The sequence below is a fragment of the Phalacrocorax aristotelis genome, chromosome 25 (assembly GCF_949628215.1).
Source record: "Phalacrocorax aristotelis chromosome 25, bGulAri2.1, whole genome shotgun sequence".
NCBI classification, from domain to species: Eukaryota; Metazoa; Chordata; class Aves; order Suliformes; family Phalacrocoracidae; genus Phalacrocorax; species Phalacrocorax aristotelis.
This window is the reverse complement of record NC_134300.1, coordinates 1540206-1557893: the sequence shown is the minus strand read 5'-3', so window position 1 is coordinate 1557893 and position 17688 is coordinate 1540206.

Sequence of the window (17688 nt, the reverse complement as noted above, 5' to 3'; positions counted from 1 at the left end):
CCCTGCCTCACCCCACCGAAACCAGCCCAGCCTCACCCCGAGAGCTACGTCAGGGAGCGCAGGCTCCCGGCCCTCGGTCCGGGCAGCCGACGCTGCGAGAATAAGCAGCTTTGCTCAGGAGAAAAGCAAACTCAAAGCCTTTCTATGCAAAAAAAAAAAAGAGAAATCGTCTAGAGGAAACACAGCAGCAAAGAGGTCGTGGATGAGGCAGAGCAACAATCCAACCTGCAGCTGCTGGAGAGGCAGTGCCTGAGCAGCGGCAGCTCCCGGCCCAATCCTTTGCAGGAGGATGCCACGAAATGTTGGAGATCTGCAAAACTGTGCTAAGATGGGGGACCCGGAGCCCTGCGGCCGGTCCGGGCTCACGCTGCTGCACCCCTGAGGGCAGAGCTGGGGCTCACTCTGCCTTCCTTCCACACAAAACGCCACCACCGCCACCTTCTCACATCAAAGCTCCTTCCAGGAGAGAGCAACGGGCACAAGGGAGGCTCTTGGGCCTCCACACTGACCACACGAATGGTACCAGACGAGCCGGCACCCGAGACAAGCAGCGCACCTGGAGGAAAAAAATCCACACCGACCCTTTCAGTTTGCCTTCCTTTTTTTTTTTCCCCCAGAAAATGCTTCCAACCATGGGAAATAAAATAGGATAGAGCTGGAGGGATGGCCAAGTCCTGGCAGCCTCAATCCCCTGCTCCTCCTCTCCATCCCACCCTCCCGCACCTGCCTGGGGGTCGCGCTGCCTCCTGCTCCCCCCTCCCCGGCACTCGGCAGATTTTTTTTAGCTACCACAATGGCACGGGCAACGGTGCCGGGCCGATGCCAGCCACATCCCGGGCTAACGCTGCCTCCCCTTTTGTCTGAGGGCATTAAAACCCCAGAAACGTTGGGGTGGTGGTGGGGGACCGGGGGGCTGTCAGTGCATGATGAGTGGCTGCGCAGCGTTACCCGTCTGGCACCGGTGCCCCTCGCCACAAATGCCATTGGCAAAGCTCTGCACAAACATCTTTTCAGGGCTCGCCTGGTTCTCCCGGCTGCCATAGAAACCCCTGTTTAGCTGAAAGTATATTAAAGGGTGGCGCTGGCCCTCGCGCTGAATTCATCACATTGTATTCCCCCAGAAAAAAAAAAAAAAAAAGAAGAAGAAAGCCCACCCCTTTGTGCCTCTGCCTTCGCTTTCTCTGTCCAAGGGAGATGGTCGTTCTCCGGTTCATTTTGTACTCGCAATTGCAACCCCCCGCCCGCTCCCCAAGGGCGGCTCAGCCCTGGGAAGGACCGCTGCGTCCCACCAGCCCTCACCTTCTGGCATCCTCTCTCTCCCCCTTCCCCAGCACCACCAAGGCAGCACCAAAAGGCTCCTTAGAATAAATTTAAAAAAACAAACAAACAAAACCCAACAACAAATAGATATGAAAAAATCTGGAGGGGTAAATCCCTCCCTGCTCCCCCATCCTGCCCCTTTCCACCCATCCCTCCCCAGCGCTATGGGCTAAACCCAGACTTGCAGCCGACGGGTCCCAACAGGGGTTTTTGGGAGGGCAGAGGCACTCCTGGTCACACGCATCCCTTTCCTTACAGAACCAGCTTGAATAGCAAGTTTCCAGCTTGAACAGCGGCACGAACGCTATGGAACGCATCTCAAGTACAGATAAAATGATATGTAAGGCGTGATTCGAAGAGGTATAAGCCCACTTTTATTCCCCCAACTGCTGAGCAAGCTCATCCCCTCTACACAAGCGAGGACCTGGCCCTGACACCTTCCCCGTGCGGAGCGGAGCAGCTTCGCCCGCCCTCGCCGGCCCAGGAGGGACCTCGGGGGCAGCAAAGAGGTAATTTAGTCATTTCAGGCGCATCGGACTGCGCGAGCTGGGAGTCACCTATTCAAGCAGATTTCATGCCCTGCCACTGGACGTATCTCTCTATCAGGGCAGCCGGCGGAGGTCTCGCAGCGGCTCCCGCGACCCACCTCCAGCCCACTCTGCACCGCCTTGTCGCCCCACAGCAGAGACCCAAGCAGCCCCAGGACACTCCAGATTTACACCGAGTTAAAAGTCCAACCGTGTTACTCAAAAAAACCCCAGCACTTCGGGGTTATAAACTGCGTTTTCACTTCCAGAAAGGGGAAACCTCCCTGTTTTTTGCAGAATTTCTTCATTGTGGTTTGTGACAAATTCTCCCGCAGTTTTTTTCCCCCCTCGGAGATTTAATTTTGCAGGGCACTTCCTCCCAAAGCTTCGATTTCAGTGAAAACGAAGCCTTTTTGCCCAAATTTATTGACCATTATTTTTAGCCAGTTCCCTCTGCAGAACAGCCCTCGAATCTGAACTGAACTTACTCTCATTGCTCCTATCGGCGCCCGCGGAGGTGCCTGAACACAGCCGCTATCTCAAACCTGCCGTGAAAGTATTCCTTAAATTTTCAAAACCCTCTTACCAATTTAATTTTTAAACCGTTTATTTTACCTCCGCTCACAATAAAAGCAGAAAGGATCAAAGCCGAGCCCTTTTGTGGCTCAGGGTGCCCCTGCCATCAGCGTGCTTTGTTCGAAACCCCCTCAAAGAAACTCTCATTTCGGTCAAGAGCCAATTATAAAAATTGGGTTGGGGGTTTGCTAAGCTTTAGAGGTGTAAAATTGTCATCACGTCGGTGAAGCTACCAAACGGCCACGCACAGGCGGTGCGTTAGGCTGGGTCTAACTTTGCCTGAGCAGAGGGAGCACCGACGGAGGGGACGTAACGGTGTTTAAAGGCCAGTTCCCCAGCTCAGGGAATGAGCCCTTCGTCCCTTATCCCTCCTGCACGTGCAGCAGGCCCTGCGTTGGGTCCTCAGGAGCACTCCGTGGGGTTTACTTGCACCCAGCAGCTCAGTTCATCCCCACAGACACCCTGGGGGTTTCGGAAGGGTCCCCCTGGCCCCACACAGCCCCCCCCCCACCCAGGATCCCAGCAGCAGGGCCAGGACTGTAGGCATAGCCCGCACCAGGCTGACGTGGGTGCAGCAGTGCTGGGAAGAGTGACCCAAAAGCCACCCCCTTCCCAGCCCCGCGGGCGGGCGGGGGGGAGCTGGGTGTCCGCTCCGAGGCGGCCCCGCGCCAGGACCCGCAGCACCATACGGGGTGCACGCACCCCAAACGGTTTGCTGACCCCCTGCTTGGGCTACGGGATCACCCACACCCGGAGCCTCCAAACCCATCCCACGAACCGGGCAGCCACCAGCGTCCCCCACCGTGCTCCGGGGAGCGGAGGAGCCCCCCGCTCAAGCCCATGCCGGCACATCGGTCCCACTCCACGTCACAGCGGTGGGGGGACCCTGCCACGCTCTCGTCTGGCCGCTCTCTGCCGATCTGCATCACAAAAGCCCCATTCTTGCGAACTTGGGCGACCTCCCGACCTCGCCAGCTCGGGGAGTGAATGGCTTTAGTCTGCCACGACCATCATGTCACTTTGATTAGTGCGTGAATAAACTCTCAATCCCAGGCTGGGGGAGGCAGGGCCGGCGGGAGCCGCGCTGGTTCGCAGCCCCGGCTGCGGGGGCAGCACCCTCAGCCCCGCACCCAGGGGCGGCCACAGGGATCCCACCACCCAGAGCACCCTCGCCCCTCTGCCAGCCAAAGCGGACCGTGTAACCCCCCGCCCTGCCCTGCGTGCAAGGCGCTGGTGGCACCGCGTCCCACCTCGGGGCTTGGGGGTGACCCCAACCCCTTCCCACCACTGCCACCTCCCCACAGGACCTTGATGGTGAGCAGAGCAGCCGAAGTGAAAAGTTTAAGGACCCCCAGGGAAATAATTCCTGTCTCCCTCATTCCTTCAGCGCCCCAAACCCAGGCAGCAGCACCACAAGCATCAACGGGGAAGCTTCCCGTGCCAAACCCCGCTGTAAGCACCGGTTGAGCAGGCTGGGCTCAGCTGGATCCAGCCCAGGTTCCTTCAGCCCCCGAAGGGGTTCGCAAAGGGCTGCAGGAGCCTCCAAAACACTTGACTTTTCCCAAATTGAACAGGGAAAGAGCAGCGAGGGCAGCCACCTCTCCCCAGCCCCGGGCAGGGCTTTCTGAGCACGCGGATGCCTCTGGATCCAGGCGAAGCTCAGCCACGCGCTTCTGTGACAATAGGCAGCCGGTGCCGCTCACCCAAAGGAGGGATGGGTGCCGGGGGGACCACAGGGGTGCCCCTTGCCCCAGGGGGGCTCCTGGCTCGCTCGGGTCCAGCAGCCGCACCCAGCTCAGCGGGGACAGCCACGCGATCCACCCCCGCTCCCAGCCTCACCTAAGGAATCAAGCATCGTCTGGGGGATCAAAAAAAGAACAAGCTTACAAGAGCTGACAGCAAGCTTTCGGCCCCGCAGAAACGCACGTTTTGGGGGGAAAGCCTGGGGGATCTTGTATTTCGGGAGGCCCTGGGGTACGCTTCGGTTTGCAAGCCAACCTGGAGTACGGAATGAATGTCAAACACCTGCTTTTGAGGAGATGCCAAACTCTTGCACATCCTTCCCGCTCGCTGCGCGTCCCACAATATCTAATAAACCCCGAGTTGTTCAACCTACCTAAACTGCCAAAATATCGCCATTTTAAGTCTAAAAATGCAAGATCTGTAGAAAAGGGTTCGGAAGACAGTAAATTAGGCCCTGCACGAAGGGCTCTACATGGGAAGCTAATGACCTTTTGTCTCTCCTGTCTACAGACGGGCCTCATTTGCATGTATGCAGTTGGAATAATCTCGCCCATATTTCAAGCGTGTGGCTGCATCCCTGCGTCCTCCTCCGGAGAGGGTCCCTCCTGCTGTGCATGCCATTATAATAGTGCAGCCACTTCAGACTGCCTTTAAAGCCACCTAGACACCAGCCAGGCTTCTCCACCCCAACGGGAGGCTCTCCCCATGGAAGAGAAAGAGAGGTTTGAGGCCCCATATGTGACAAAAATGAGAAGTCCCAATGTGGCACGGCTGGGGGACACCCTGAGCTGCGAGACCCCCGACAGCAGCGCCCATACCTCAGCTACGAGGAGCATCCCTGGGCTTTGGGGGAGCTGCTCCGGTAACAGCCCCCATCCTCTTCTGAGGACCAAGATTTTAGGTTGATCTCAGATTTACGGAGCCCAGGTGTTTTACCAGAGCCCTGTGCTGCAGGCTGAAGCCCTGGGATGCCCTATCTTAGGTGCTTTGAGGATACTTTCAAAGCGATTCCCAAAGGGCAGGTTGAAAAAGTTGGAAGTGGAAAATCGGGGTGCCACTCGAGGTCTCCCCCCGCCTATCCCTGCTCATGTTGCTTCTCCTCAAAGCCCGGGGTATGTCAGGAGGTTTAACAGCCCAAGGAGGAGCTCTGAGCCTGACCGGGGGAGGCTGCTCTTACTGGGGCCAGAGCAGCTCTTTGCAACATCCACGAACCCGACTCCCGCGCCAGGTGTGGCGGGGCAAGGTGGCTGCGCTGGCAGGGGACGCCTCGCCCAGCAGAGCCCTCTGGTAGCACTTCGCTTCACACCGCCCAGCCTCACCCATCTGCCCCACAGAGATCCCAAGAACAGGATTAGCCCCGGCTCGGGGCCATCGGGATTGCACGAGCCAGAGCAATGCGACTCAAGCAGCTCACGCCAGGACTCCGAAACACCGAACACCAGCCCCTCTTCCTCCCCAGCCCTTTCCAAGGCTTCCAGTATTTTAAAAAAAATAATAAAATCTCTAATTTATGCCATGGTGCCCCTTCACTGAGCCCCAGGAGCTGGTCTCAGCCCCTCTCCCTGCGCCAGGATCGGGCCCGTCCGGGAGCGGAGCGGCTCCGCTAACAATAACGCCTCCCGCTCGGGCGCTGGGAAGGCAGCGCCGTGGCAAACACAAGACCTCAGACAGGCAGAGCTGTCAATCCGGCCCCGATCTTTCAAAAGATTGATTAAGGACAAAAAAAAAACAAACAAAAGAGAAAAGGGAACTTATGGACATGAGCTGAGAGGCGGGGAAAGAGGGGAGGGGAAACGAGCCCGGCCAAGTTAAAATTCCGACGGAGAAGTTGCAGCTGAACTATAGAGTCTAGACAACCATTCACAGCCCCGGCCCCAATTGTTATATAGCCTCTATTGTCTTAATTAACCATTTTAGCTGAAATGGAAGCAGACAAATCTTTTCTTCTCCGTTCCACCCCTCCTCTGCTGCACACTCGTGCAGACAAACACACAACCGAGTCAAGTGCTTTGATTTAAAAAAAAAAAACCAACAACCCCTCGGCATATACACACACACACCTTCTTTTGGGGGGAGATCTTTGCAAGGTTCCTTGAGAAAATCACTCGCCAAACAAGCGGGGGGGAGAGGGGCTAGTTGGAAGGGGGGGGGGGGGGAAAGGAATGCAAATCCTGACGCAACATGAATGGGAACAAATGGGTTGATTCTTTTAATCTCCTAATGTGCTTAATAAAGCATTATTGCAATGCAAATTTTATTTTAATGCTGTACATATTTTATTTGACATGCCGGTAATTTTAGTTGGCTGAACAATCCGCCGCTTTGTTTTACCGAGTTATTTCTGTTTGGGGGGATATTTTTGAGGGTATCATGGGACTTCTGCCAACCGATACCCCCTGGGAATCGCTGCAGCACACTCTTCAGAGGCTTTAAGCTAAAAATAAAATAAAAAAAAATAAGAGGGCCAAATTCTCCTCTCCTGACCCCCGTGGAAATGCAGAAGGAATTCAGCAGCACCTCTCACCCCACTCTCTGAACCCTCACAAGCCCCGCAACCTCTTTTCACCCCTCCCACCCGTTGCATCCCATTTTTACACTGATTTAACAGGGTTTTAGTGGAAAAAGCCCAAGCAGCAAAGCAGGCGATCGCCCTCACCGAGGACCCCAGCGCGAAGCTCTGCCCCGGGCACACGGGGAAGGTGCGTCGGTGCAAGAGGACCTCGGTGCCGAGTCCTGCCCGGTCCTGGGACTCTCCAGCCCAAGGCAGGCAGAGCCTTTCACCCCCACATCCAGCCTTCTCTAGGGTGGGTTTGGGATTTGCCTGCTCCGAAAGGCGCCTGCCCCTTCACAAGGGCTTTGCACGAGACATTCCCGGTCCCCGGCTCATGGTCTGCGTGGTGCCAACGTTGCCCTTTCCTCCCCAAAAGCCCAACCGGGGCATCTCCTCCGAGGCACCGTAGAGCAGCAGCAGCTTCCCCGAAAGAAACCAGGGTTTTACAAACATTTGGAGAGCCAGCCTTGCCCTGAAGGGGGGGAATCTGCCTCGTTTTATGGCGGTGTGTCAAGGTACAAACCTGATTGCGAAAGAAAGAAATTAGTGACAATTATAATCACCGTGCCGGGCTGCAGCTCTCTAATAGAAAACTGTCATTTTGGCAGGATAAATGCAGCTCAGAGAGCTCTGTAAAACAAACACGGATGTGTGCAAATGTGCAAGTTTGTGAGCGCTCCCGAGTCCACTCGGAACGGGGTTTTTTTTCTCAGCACAGAGCTGAGCATCAAACCGCTCCCCGCGGGTAGCGAACCGAGGGACTGCTCTGCTCCCCCCGTGGAAACCCCGAGGGATGAGCTGAAGGGCAGGGAACGACCCCATGGAGCACTTCAGGAGACAAGAGGCACAGGTGGAGGACAGAAGAGGCATGCAAAAGCCTTTATTAAATGCACTTGTGGGGTTCTGGAGCTGGACACCCCCACAACAGAGCGGGCAACCCCTTCCCATTTCACTGAGCTCCTCCTGCCCCAGCATTTCACCAGGGCAGGGGGCAGAAGCCCCGCTCTGATGATGAGGATGGGCTCCTCTGGCAGGATGGAGAAAAGGGAGATGGATCTTTTGCAAAGACCTTGAGTGCAGAGGGAACGTGCCTCGCTGCGAGCCTGGAAATCCCGACCCTGAATCTGTGCGGCGACAGATTTAGGAGCTCTGCCCATCCTCTGCTGCAGGAGGTGTGGAAACCAGAGGCACGAAGGGGGTCAGCGGTCTTCCCTTCACCTCCGGGGACGATTGATCCCTCCACAGTTAAACGCTGCAGTTCAGAGACGGTGTCAGGAAGCCTTTCAGCTGCTGATCACCCCCAGGGAAGGGCTGCAGGAAGGATTAAGGGGATTAATATGGTCCAGGAGCTGCTTCTCAGAGGCTTGCCACAGCCAAGAAAGCCGGTCTGCGGGGCAAGGAGGGCCAAGCAGGGACCTTCGCCTTCACCGAGGGAGCAGGGAGTCTGCAAGTCAAGAGAAGTCCAAAATGCATCCTGGCCTTTACTGGTCCTCCCTCAGGACCTGCCACAGCTGTGCAAACCCACCGAGCTGTCACCGGTGCCCTCCCAGGATGCAAAGAGCAGCGTTTTTGGGGGAGAAAAAGCCAGTTCTGCCTACCTGCGTTCGGAGCCAGGTCCGCCAATTCCCAAATTCCCACCTCACTTCCTTCCTACAAGGTACACAGGGCACACGGGAACAAGAACCACAGAGAATTCATGCCTGGAGCCCTGCTGGGGATACCTGAGGGGTATGAGACCCACCGAGCTGGCTCGACCTCCAGTCGCCCCCCATGGGAGGGTGGGGGTCCCATTCTCCAGCCACCTGCAGCCAGCAAGCCCAGCTGTGCACCCCCTCCCACCTACACCACCTTCACTGGGGCACTCCAACCACTGCAAAAGCAACTTCACAAAGGTCTTGCCAAAGAGCAGACGCCGCAAAGATGACCAGGGTCACCAACACCCTCAGTAAAACCTTTGGCAGCATCCTCAACAAGAAAACAGGCAGACCCTTGACCACACACAAGTAAGAGAGGCCAGCCTGAGAGCTGAGGTGCAGGAGGACCAGTGCAGGCAGGGACTCACACCACAGCCTGCAGCAAGGTCAGAAGCTGAGATGAACACAGGAGGAGACAAGAGCCCCTCCACGCCCCACTTTAAATTGCTCATGGGCCAAAGGGGTCACCTCCCCCCACCCATGGGTGGGACCACAGCTTGTTTCCACTACCCAGCTGCTAGCGCTCTGCTTGACGCCGCCCCAGCTGGGGTGTAGGTGGAGCTGGGGTGATGGGAGCTCGGTGCATGATCGCGCCATCACATGCATAACCTGATTATCCCATGCAAGCTCCATCCACCACATGCGTGCTCCAACCATCCCGTGCAAGCTCCAACTATCATCACCTGCATGCTCCATCCATCCCATGCAAGCTCCATCCATCCCATGCATGCTCCAACCATCCCGTGCACGCTCCAACCATCCCATGCAAGCTCCAATTCATGCATGCTCCATCCATCCCATGCAAGCTCCATCCATCCCATGCAAGCTCCATCCATCCCATGCATGCTCCAACCATCCCGTGCACGCTCCATCCATCCCATGCAAGCTCCATCCATCCCATGCAAGCTCCATCCATCCCATGCATGCTCCAACCATCCCGTGCACGCTCCAACCATCCCATGCAAGCTCCAATTCATGCGTGCTCCATCCATCCCATGCAAGCTCCAATTATCACATGCATGCTCCATCCATCCCATGCATGCTCCATCCATCCCATGCAAGCTCCAACCATCCCGTGCACGCTCCATCCATCCCATGCAAGCTCCAATTCATGCGTGCTCCATCCATCCCATGCAAGCTCCAATTATCACATGCAAGCTCCATCCATCCCATGCAAGCTCCAATTCTTGCATGCTCCATCCATCCCATGCAAGCTCCAATTCATGCATGCTCCATCCATCCCATGCAAGCTCCAATTATCACATGCAAGCTCCATCCATCCCGTGCACGCTCCAACCATCCCATGCAAGCTCCATCCATCCCATGCAAGCTCCAATTCTTGCATGTTCCATCCATCCCATGCAAGCTCCAAATATCACATGCATGCTCCATCCATCCCATGCATGCTCCATCCATCCCATGCAAGCTCCAATTATCACATGCATGCTCCATCCATCCCATGCAAGCTCCATCCATCCCATGCAAGCTCCAACCATCCCGTGCACGCTCCATCCATCCCATGCAAGCTCCAATTCATGCGTGCTCCATCCATCCCATGCAAGCTCCAATTATCACATGCAAGCTCCATCCATCCCATGCAAGCTCCAATTCTTGCATGCTCCATCCATCCCATGCAAGCTCCAATTCATGCATGCTCCATCCATCCCATGCAAGCTCCAATTATCACATGCAAGCTCCATCCATCCCGTGCACGCTCCAACCATCCCATGCAAGCTCCATCCATCCCATGCAAGCTCCAATTCTTGCATGTTCCATCCATCCCATGCAAGCTCCAATTCATGCATGCTCCATCCATCCCATGCAAGCTCCATCCATCCCATGCAAGCTCCATCCATCCCATGCAAGCTCCAACCATCCCGTGCATGCTCCATCCATCCCATGCAAGCTCCAACCATCCCATGCAAGCTCCAACCATCCCGTCCATGCTCCATCCATCCCATGCAAGCTCCATCCATCCCATGCAAGCTCCAACCATCCCGTGCATGCTCCATCCATCCCATGCAAGCTCCAACCATCCCATGCAAGCTCCATCCATCCCATGCAAGCTCCAACCATCCCGTCCATGCTCCAACCATCCCATGCAAGCTCCAACCATCCCGTGCAAGCTCCATCCATCCCATGCAAGCTCCAACCATCCCGTCCATGCTCCAACCATCCCATGCAAGCTCCATCCATCCCGTGCATGCTCCAACCATCCCATGCAAGCTCCAACCATCCCGTCCATGCTCCAACCATCCCGTGCAAGCTCCATCCATCCCATCCATGCTCCATCCATCCCATCGATCCTCCAACCATCCCGTGCATGCTCCATCCATCCCATCCATGCTCCATCCATCCCGTGCATGCTCCATCCATCCCATCCATGCTCCAACCATCCCGTGCATGCTCCATCCATCCCATCCATGCTCCATCCATCCCATCCATCCTCCAACCATCCCGTGCATGCTCCAACCATCCCATCCATGCTCCATCCATCCCGTGCAAGCTCCATCCCTCCCGTGCAAGCTCCATCCAGCCAGGCCTGGCCTAGGCAGGGCACAGGCAGGTCCTATGCCCTGGGAAGAGGGGCTGGAGCGGTCCGGGGGCTGGCAGGGGTGCTGGGGGCTCTGCACACACACCTCAAACAGCCGCACTAAGGGTCTTCGTTAAAGCCTCCAGGCACGTGCTTAATGTTACCTCTCTAATAATAATATTTCATCTGCCTTATCTGATTAGGTTAGGCTCATTTGAGTTTTGCAAAACACCTTTAATCACCTTGCAAATTCCCCATCATTATAAACAGAGCCACCACAAACATTTTCAGCAATCCAAGTTTTATTTTCAGCAATCCTTTTTATTTTTTTATATATATATGCAAGAAAGGCAGTTGTAAAAAAAAATAATTTAAAAAATATGAACAAGACAGAGGCTGAGAAAACATTAACAAGGCCCTGTGCTTTCTGCTAAAGTGCCTTCATTTCATTATCATTAAATTTGCCTAGTAATTAGATTTCGGTGCATGAATATTTTAAAAAAAAATGTAACAGACAGGCTGTCAAAAAAAAGCACGACAACATCAATTTGATAATTTTTTAGACAGAGACATTCATAAGCAATTAACACAGATTTCCTGGGTTTGGAGACTTTCTTTCTCTCTTTTCCTCTTTTTTTTTTTTCTTTTTTTCCTTCCAGCCTCGTGTTCTTCACCTGAAATCAAAAGAAAATCACCGTAAACATCAGCACTTGCACTGCTGCTCTTTTTTCCCCCCCGTTTGCCAACGCGACCCCCATGCCATTCTCCCCTGGCGCCGGCCCTGGCTTCGCATGCTCCAGCGCTCCTCTCCCCCACCTCCCACCCCAGCCTTGCCAAACACCGGCAGGCGCGAGGTCGGGTCATCCATCAGACCTCCCCACTCCTGCAGGACCAGATTAAATTAAGGTTGCATGAAGCTTCTGTCTTGATCTTCAGGCATTTCTGCTGAAAACAGTGATTTCGATCACTATTTGCATAATTGTACAGTTACGTATTCGCTGGGTCCCTAATTATATGATCTGTGTTTGACACCGCTCCAGACGAGGGGAGGCTTGCGAGGGGCATACTAAACCGCCGGCTCTGCCGTTATCCCCCGCGCCCCCGGGCCCGATCCTGGCTCCAGGTGAGCTCGAAGCACGCCCTCCTTCCCCACAGCTCCTCCCCGCAGCCTTACGGCCACCGAAACCGCAGCGGGGACCAGCCCCCGGTGCTCCCCCTCCCCACCCTATTCGTGTGGGGGACACACACCGAGAGCGACGCCGGCCCCCCCCCACCAAAAAAAAGAGGGGTTGTGCTTGGGAGGCCGGTCCCTGCTCTACAGCTACCAGAACGACCCCCTGCAGAGCCATCATCATCCTCCGGTGTTGACCCCAAGGGATGCAGCACCACGAGCCTCCGCCTTGCCCATGCTGCACGTTTCCAACAGGACCAAAAGGTGGATGGAAAACAACGTCATCCCAAATTCCCCTCTTTTTTTTCCCCCTCCTTAATGGTCCCAGAAGAACCTCGCGAGCCAGGAAGAAACCCAGCCTGGGGGCTGTTTGCTGGGATGGCTGAAGGTCGGAGCCATCTGGGAGGTGGGGGCAGCCCGGGGTAGGCTCGCTCCTCGCCTGGACCCAGCAGAGCCCCCCGTAACGCTGACTCGGTGCCACCGAGCCCGTGGAGGCGCCCGCGAAGGAGCCGGTTGCTCGCCATCGGCTTCTTGCACTTGCACGGGGGCAAGTCCCTGCTCCCTCCTGAGCCCTTCGGCTGGGAAGAAGCAACGTTCGGGAGGATTTTATTTCAGGCAGAGCTCCCAAAGTTCCTGGGTTTAGTCTTAAATCAGGACCAAACCCCTGCAATACCCCAGAAAGACCTCTTTCCTCTGCACATCCCAAGGCCTTAAGAAATCACGTCCTTATTTTAACGGAGCCCTCTACATGCCGAAAGCCCGGCCAGGCACCAGCGTTAGGTCTGTGCTCTCTTACAAGAGCGACCCTTTGCAGTAAGCCCGGCTCGGGACAGCTCAGGGCTACTGCCAAAATGATCTGTGCAGGCCTTACAGAGCATGCACCGGAGCTAACGCTCACGCTGGGCAGAGAAAACAATAACAAAATAACCCCTAAACCCCAATTATTTGACCTAAACGTATATGGATGATAAAAACCTGTGTCTATGTTATTTTTTTTATTATCGTTACTATCGCGATCATCATCTCTGGCACATCAAGAATCCACAAACCAACCACACACAAAGAAAATCCTAGACCTCAGCTCAGGTCATGCCTTGCTAAAATCTCCTTTGCAAGGTTTTATCGGCAAGAGCAGGGAGTGGAAGCAGTTGGTACAAGCAGCTGAAAGACCAAATCAAAAGCATGTGAGCAGATTAAAGAATCAATCTCTCCGTTTGATGCAGAGGAAATCCCACTAATTATAAAGAAGGGGCTTATTTCCTGGAGTCGCTCTGTTTGAAGTCATCAAAACTAGTAATACTTAATTACTCCACTTTATGGAATATGTAACATGGAGCCCCTTCTCCCACTCGCCCGTCCTCCGATGCCATCGCGGGCGCTGGGGTTTCCAGGGGTTATGGTGATGTTCCTCCCGTACCCTTGCACTTATTTATTCAAATGAAGCTCTTAACAGCCCTCGCGTGAGCCGGCGGGGAAGCATTTAACCGTGCTTTAAAAGGAGGTTGTCATGAAAAAAACTAAAGCAACCCCTAAATCCGGAGCGACGCAGCCGTGCAAGCTACCTGGCTACTATTGCAAAGGCGTGCGCGGCGTGTGCCCGCCGTGCCAGCAAACACCTTCAGAATCAGGTATTTCGAAGGAAATCAAGGTGAGGGTATTTGCCTCGCCCTAATCCTTAGAAAAGGAAGGGGACTGGCAGTGGGGTTGATGAAACGTGGCCTCCACAAGCCCTTAAGCGGCCCTTTGCGCCTTCCTGAGCAACCTTTGGTCGCCCAAGTGAGAGAAGAGCGAGCTGCCAGCCTTCGGTTTATGGAGACGCCTAGATGACATCCATAGATAGAAAAAAAAAAAATACATTCAGGTATTTTGAGGACAAGAAAGAGACAGGTAGGCATGGGATCTTCTCAGAACTGCTATAAAGATATTTAATATCGAGGACTGTCTGATTTTCCTCATCTCTAGGTGGCTGTAGGGCAAACCTGGTCAGGAGGTGCTTCGCCAGCAACTGCCGGTCTCATAAAACATCGTGTTAAATCTCCAGTTTCTGGAGCCAGGTGGTAAATGTGGAAGGGAATCAGAGCTTTCATTAAAAAAAAAAAATAAAATAGCAATAATCAGATTTTTACAGGTTGAGAGAAACCTCGAAAAATGTGACCCAAGAGATTCAGGCAGGAAAAGGCAAGTAAGTTCATTTTTATTGAGTCCTGCCATTCTCGGTGCAATCTCCAGGGGAGCCGGTGGCATCCCTGGCACCGGGGCTGCTCTCGGGACCCGAGTCCTCAGGCAAAGCCAGCCCCGCCAAGCGAGCGAAGCCCACGGGAGCAAAACCAGCGCCTGAGGTTAGGATCTCGAAGCCCATCTCTCTTCCAAAGGCAACCCCCAGGGAGCAGGTCATGAAGAGATGCCCATTTCCATGCCTGGGGAGCACCAGGGCAAGCCAGGTTTGGGCTTGACTTGCTCAACCCTGGCTGGTTAGGGGGCGGGTTTTTTTTCCAAATTTCTCTTTTTTTCCAACTAAGCTGGGAAACTTTGGAGGGGAGAGACAGGAGGACGCCTTTTCCTTCACCACCACCTGCACACACGACACTATTTCCAGTAGCAATAATAAATCTCGCTGCTCCGTCCTGGCGTTTCCCCCCAGATATCTGCGCCTGGCTGGGGGGAGCGCACGGGCCATGGGGAGCTACGTGCCGCCGATTGAAATCCTGCACATACCACCCCGCGTCAGGAATGCTGCTGTGGAGTCATGAGGCTTCGCAGCCAGGAATTGGGGGTGAAAAGGGGGTGGTTTTTTTTACCTTTCCTAAGATGGAAAGGGAAGAAATCCGCTAAGCCCAGGTTTGACCTCACTGGGAAATGCAACCGGGCTCCACACGAGTTCAGCTGGCCTGAAAAATCCCTTCTAAGATGCCTGAGCTTCGTGCAAACACCACGCTGGAGCATTTCCCCAAAAGCCCCTCTACCTGCAAAGGGCCCCGGCGATTTTGCCGTCGGCGGGGGAAGAGGCGAGGGCCGCGCTCAGCGCCCGCGCCGCAGGGGTCGGCACCTCGCCGCTCCCCGAGCTCTCGGCTCGTGCCCTTCCTCGGTGCTCTTTGCAGGTCCCGGAGCCGCCCCAGCGCCGCTGGGCTGTGCGGGAGGATGGACGCGTTGTGTGGCATCCGCACGGGCCTGGGGGGCGAGAGCTCAGCTTCCAGCCTAATATTGTGAAATTTCCCCAATACCGCGTGGCCTCACCGAGGCTTTCTCTGCTTGGGGGTCTCCTTTGGAGAGCCAGCCTCCGCCCGGAGAGGCACAGCTCGGAGCGCTCTTCGCTCCACCTTTTACACGCTTGCATAACATGAATCAAAATAATACTTCCCTGACCAACGCAGGGAGCATTCCGGCATTTAGCCCCTTGCAGGTGATGGGAATAGTTTAAGCTGGACCTGAAATAAAGCTCTCGCATCTCAGTCCCTCTGGCACTGAGGAAAAAAAAAACCCAAGACAAGCCTATCGCTGCTAATTTTTTACGTTGCCTCTTCAGCAAAGGAGAAAAAAGAAGGACCTGCTGCGAGGTGAACATCCCCGTCTTCGCTGGCTGGTAAGAAAGGTGGCAAGAAAGGAACTGGATTTTATCCAAAGAGGCTTTTCTAGAGCTGGAGACTTTCTTCCCTGCACTCTATGACGGCCTGGGACAGCAGCGAGGGGCAGAGCCGGGTCTGGGCTCCGCGTCCCAGCCCCGAGAGCGATGACCTGCTGTGGTTAAGAAGCACCCCGGGGCTGCGTCCCCGCTGCCTGGGGGACGGGCTCTGGGCGGGCAGACAGACTTAAACCCCTCCCTGGTTCTAACCCTGTCCTAAGAGCGGAGCACAAACTGAAGCCTGGGGTGCTGCTGCTTTGCCCGCTGCCCTGAGGCCACAGGCGACGGGCTCCTCTCGTGTCACCTCAAAAAGGGACGCGGGCTCAGGCAGAGGCGATGGCTGTGCCTGAAAAATAAACACATCCGCAAGACCTAAACCCTTCTGTACGTTAAGGGCTTAAAAGCTCTGCTCGGAGGGGTGCGGGAAGGGGGTCCTGCTCGCTGTCGGCTCTCCCCGGAGGAAGGGGCGAGCGGGTCCCCGCCGCCGTCGAGCGAGGACCTCGCTGCAGCCCGGCCGAGGTCTGTTTGTCACTTTTCCTTCATTATTTGCAGTTTGTACACAGGCGTCATTAGGGATTCATTCGGTTTCCCTAGCAGCAGGCATTAGTCTGGCTTCCCTTTCCCCCTTCTCTCGCCAGCGCCCTTTATTTTTAGTGTCTTATTTACAGTTTGACAGAGTAACTGTAACCCTTGCAAGCTACTCCAGCGGCTTTAATCGGGGGAATAATGGGTCCTGTCTGGCGATGAATAGAATTTAGGGGACAGATTGTTCCACACTCGCCCGGTGGGGTAATTTATTTATGTGCGCACTTGTCAGGAGGAGAAAGGGACGGGGGATCTGTATGCGCCGAGGACACTGCCGGCACTGAAAGGGAAGGGAGAATGGAGCCAAACGCCCCAGATCCCGCTGCCCCCCCCCTCCGGCAGCTGAATGCCTCCGGTGGCCGTGAACTTGGAGGGGCCGAAAGCCCCATTCCCAGGCCCTCGGCACGTCAGTGGGGCCGCCGAGCGGCTGGGCTGCCGGCAGCGGGGCTTGGAGCTCCAGATGGGTCCAGCCGCGGCGGGCAGCCCTCCCCGGCACTGCCCCGCATAGCCGCGGCGCGGGGAGCACGTCCCATAGCAACGGTACAGTAGCAGGAGCACAGCGGGGGTCTGGGAAGAGAGGCAAAGCCCTCGGAAAAATACAGGATGGGTCCAGACAATGGCCCTCTCTCATATCATAAATTACACGGCAGCAACAAAAGGGGACAGATCCTGCCCTCTTCCCCGCTCCCACAGCCTGCCTGGCTTGCCGGGTGCCGGTGGGCATCCCTGGGCACGGGGACGGTGGCAGCACGAGGGCGAAGTGGTGGCATCGCACCTCCCAGCTCATGACATCCCCTTCACCCTTTCCCTGTCCCCTAAAGCTCCGCAGCATCCCTGCTTTCTGCCCCAAAATGATGCCTGAGCATCCGCCTCCCGGGCACCGGCGTCATCCGTCGCACCGCGACTGTGGTCCCTCAGCCGACGCCAACCATGCCCGGGATCGGGGAGAAACGGCTCCTCGTCCGGAGGCGGGATGCTTTCTCCTTCTTCTGCTCCTCAGAGAAAAAGGCCCTCTTGCTCCTTTTTTCCTCCCTGTGGCTCCAGGCTGGGGGCGTTTTGCATCTGGGACCGATGGCAGCAACGTCTCGGCTCAGCTTCTCCCAGGCGCTGGCTGGGGCCGGACCAGGCTCCGTCGCAGCCGTCCCTGGGCTCCCACGCGAAGCAGGACAGCGGGATGCGCCGAGCGCCAGGGCCACCTCAGCCAGGCGATGGTTCCCCTCAGCAGGGAGGATTCACCCCGCAGAGACCCCAAGAAGAGGCAGGGCAGACGGGCAGGGGTTCCCTCTGCACCCACATCTGCCGGGCAGCATCAGGCCAAACGAGAAGCGGGGCTCAGGCCGAACCCAGCTGCACCCCGACACGGAGGTGC